This window comes from Berghia stephanieae, chromosome 14 (assembly GCF_034508935.2).
Source record: "Berghia stephanieae isolate SIO BIC M18660-M18661 chromosome 14, UCSD_Bste_1.3, whole genome shotgun sequence".
In the NCBI taxonomy this organism is placed as follows: Eukaryota; Metazoa; Mollusca; class Gastropoda; order Nudibranchia; family Aeolidiidae; genus Berghia; species Berghia stephanieae.
The window spans coordinates 13,714,129-13,718,916 of NC_088373.1; positions in this window are offsets into that span (position 1 = coordinate 13,714,129).

A 4,788-nucleotide genomic window follows, 5' to 3' on the forward strand; every position below is an offset into this window, starting at 1 on the left:
CTGAATGAAAGGAAGGCCGCTGGACCGGATGGTATAAAAGGAAGAATTTTGAAAACCTGTGCTTAACAATTATGCTATATTTATACTTATATTTTTAATATGTCTTTTTCATGCTCTGCCATCCCTAGTATTTGGAAAACTTCAGAAATAATTCCTGTCCCCAAAAAAGACAAAGTAAAATCAATGAATGATCTGAGACCTGTCGCTCTCACATCAATTGTCATGAAATGTTTTGAAAAACTTATTTTGTTACGAATTGATAACCATGTAAGACCTCTTTTGGACCCTTATCAATTTGCCTACCAAAGTAAACGCAGTATATAAGATGCCATCTTAGTTTTTACAAATAATATCTACAAACATTTAGACACGCCTGAAAGCTACTGCAGAATTCTTTTTGTTGATTTTTCATCCGCATTTAATACAATTCAGCCCCACCTCTTTGTTCATAAACTTTCTACTTTTAAAATAATCCTTATATCATCTCCTGGGTGCTAGATTTCCTTACAAATAGAACACAATATATACAAATAAAAGGAAATGTCTCCAATAAAATAACTATAAATACTGGTGCTCCGCAGGGCTGTGTAATCTCTCCCATGCTCTTTATACTTTATACAAACGACTGTAAAAGCGCAGATTTAAACATACCCCTTTTAAAATTTGCTGACGATACAACACTACAAGGACTAATTACTAATAATAACGAAATAAATTATAAGAAAGAAATAAATATATTTGTTTCCTGGTGCGACAATAACCACATTGAATTGAATGTTAGTAAGACCAAAGAATTAATTATAGACTTTAGAAAAGATAAGAATACAAAAGACCATATTACTATTAAAAATGAAAAGGTAGAGCAGGTAGTAGAATACAAATATCTAGGAGTAACCATGGACAACAAATTACGGTGGGACGTACATTCCAGTTATATCAATAGTAAAATTAATCAAAGAATGTACTTTTTACGGAAATTGTCACAACTTAGCATTGACAGAACACGTTGTACGCTATTTTATAGATCTGTAATAGAAAGTGTTTTGGTATTTTGTATTACTGCCTGGGGGGGGGGGATTGTCTTAGCTCAGCAAAAGCTAACTTTGACAGGATTATTAAAAGAGCTAATAAATTTACTACAGGATCCATGTTTTTTAATGATTTATATTCAGAACACTGCTTAAGAAAAATTAGTAATATTTTAGATAATCCAACTCACCCTTTAAATCTTCAGATCACTAAGTCGAACAGAAGTGACCGATTGTTGTCTATACGAACAAAATGTGAAAGACACCTCCGATCCTTTTTACCTTACAGTTGCAGAATTGTTAATAAGGAAAATAATTTATAAATTTTGGTCTACGTCTGTTTTATCTTTGAAACCTTTTCTTTAAAATTACTCCATACCCACAATTTTTAAACATCAATTTATAAAATCGCTTACTACAACTTTTGTATTGACCTTTTTATTCTACATTACGTGCCATGTAATTTATACTATGTAATTTTTCTCAGTCAATTTACAATAGTATTATACTGTAACTAATTTTTAGCTTTTTATTGATCTTTTTTTTTTCTTATATGTTGACATCATTATACCTTTTCTAGATATTTATATCTTTACACTTTTATAATCTGTATGTCCCTTAATTTACACTATGTAATTATTCTTACTGACTACAATATTATTACACTATATATATATATATATATATATATATATATATATATATATATATATATATATATACATATATACCTATTACCATATTTTACTTTACCACATTATATTTACGTATATTATGTTTATGTATGTATCATTGTCGGCATTTTATACGTCTGTACAAAAATTTCCTTTTGGATGAATAAAGTACATTATCATTATCATTATCAATGAGAACATTTAAAGAGTGCTTTATGTCGAATTTTCAACTTTGATTATTACAAATTGTTTTGTGCGTTGGTAAGTTATATCCGACTGGTGGATGTTATGAGTGAGTATTCTACATAAAAGCCCAGCATCAATAATAAATAAGGTTTTTTTTTGTAAAATCTACTCACCAACCATCACGGCAGTAACAATGAAGCCATAGACAATGATGAATCGAGACAAGGCCATACTCCTTGTAAACTGAAGTGTTGAAAGAAAAAAAATGTGAGCTTTTATATATGACGCAATATCTACTAAGCGTTCTAAAGCGCTTTACAAATGGTCCCTGAACAATAGCAAACCGTAACATTAAGAACGAGGCATGGTGCCTGTTAGGCGATATTATAATTTTTTTATGACAACGTCAACGCTGTAACACCCAGGTACATATTTTACACCTAAGTACGGTGACAGAATGCGGGTAAAGAGTCTGTTCCAAGGACTCAACTATGCGCCGAGCGTGGCTCGAATCAAGGACCTTCCAATTCTAAAACAAGTGTCTTACCACAAGACCACACCAACAAAAAAAGAAACAAACAAAACAAAACAAAAACAATTATTACTGAATTAGTGAGACCCAAATAACAAACCCCTCCTAATTTTGTTTTGAAAAAAAAAACAAAAACAAAAAAACAACTTATGGACATAGAACGTTTCAGACTTAAAATCCATCTTCAAGCAACACTAACAATAAAATAATTGGCAGGCTAATGCAGTGTTTTCGCCTTAGTGACTTAGGGAAGCACGAAAAAGGGAAATATACCGTAGCCTTCGTTGATGCATAGCCTGATAATGACCAAAAAGATACGTTCCAATACAAAGCGACAACTACCAAAATGTGAGATGTATTTATAGATAGTTCGAAGATGACGTCAACAGGCTTTTGTTATTGTTTTTGCCATCCGCGTTTGTGAGTTGTTCTCACGAAACTGTATTAACCAGACTATAAAAGATCATGGTTACACAGAGTTTATGTGTTGGTCCGTTATACTTCCGGATGGCATGTTGTGAACTCCTTGGCCAAGCGCATTCTATCTATAGTATAGACAGTATGCGCTTGGCTAAGAAGCTCATAACATTGCCACCCGGAAGTATAGATAGTTCGAAGTTGACGTCGCTCAGGTCTTTGTTATTGTTTTTTGCCATCGACGTTTATGAGTAATTCTCACTTAACCTGACTATAAACGATCATGGTTACACACAGTTTTGTGTGTTGGCCAGGTATACTTCTGGATGGCAATGTTATGAGCTTCTTAGCCAAGCGCATACTATCTATAACGGACCAACACACAAAACTGTGTGTTACCATGAACGTTTATAGTCTGGTTAATACAGTTTAGTGAGAATAGGATTCAGTAGTCTGATGTCACGCCACCCGACAACGGCGGCCATCTTGGTTCTAAACAAAGAAAATCATTACTTTTTATTCTTCATGCTTGCTAGAACTTTTTATTCCCTTTTCATATGCCTTGTGATCAGAATGTGTATAAGTCAAAACATGATCAAATTTATGGGGTTTTTTTTTCCTCTGGATACGTTGTTATGCTCGCCGGAGAAATATTTCATACGGGCGTCCGCCATTTTCCCGATAGTTTAGAGCCAGTGTTACTAAGTTACCATGCGTCATTAGGAAGGAAGTAACGTTACGACTATTGAAGAGTATTACTCATGAGCGTGGATGGCAAAAAAAAAAAAAAAACAATAACAAAGACCTGTGTGACGTCAACTTCAAACTATCCACAACCAAAAAGTTCATTGTTATCTTTCCTTTGCTTCACAACAAACGGCAAATCATCATTTTTAACTTTCTTCTGGTGATCGATACATCGCATTGATTATTGTGTCGATATATTTTATATTTTGAGACGTGTCGATATATTTTGAGACGTGTCGATATATTTTGAGACGTGTCGATATATTTTGAGACGTGTCAAGCCGTGGCCATCGTTATGTCATGGCCTGAAACTGAGTTTTACGTCATTATTTTGTTTTTTGCACCGACTAGTGAGTTGCCGTTAGTAGAGCTCATGGAAACAAGTTATTTCATTGGTTGAACTATTGAATACAACTCACGATTTGTTTTCTTTTGTGGCAAAAGACTGGCATTTTGTCGTCATTTTTTGGTCAGTATCAGGCAATAACTTTACGAAGGCCACGATCAAACCAGCCATCGTTGACTTTTTGCCTGACACTGCCCAAAACATGATGTCAAAACAAAGTCTTTGGCCGCAAAACCAAACAAATCGTGAGTTATATTCAATAACTCAACCACTTGTTTCCTTGAGCTCTCTACTAACGGCAAATCACTAGACGCTGCACGAAACTAAAAAATAACGTCAATAAAATATTGTCATTTCAACTTTAGTGAGGGTCATGATAGCTCAGTTGGTAGAGCACTCGCTTCATATACAAAAGGACTGATCAGCCTATCCACGCGGCAGTGATTGCATTAGCTGGGTATATTAGATCTGGCAAAAAGTACTTTGTGATAGATTAGTGGCCTGTCCAAATAATAAAAAGTAGTTACTAATGTCCGTTTCACGCTATAGAAACCGGGATAAACTCCGGCTCCATGGGCTGCTAGTTTTATAAAACAATCATTACCACTTTATATTTAAACTTGACGGGTAGAATAGACGGCTAAGAAAGAGCACACACACACACACACACACACACACAAAAACACACACACACACACACACACACACATACACACATCCTGGTTTTGTGAATTATTTAAGAGCCTACGATTATGATTCTCAAGCCGCTGCCTTGAGATTGAGAACCAACAACGTCACACCAATGCATTTTGTCGCTTTGTTTCTTATTATTTAAAATACCCACACACAAAAACTGCA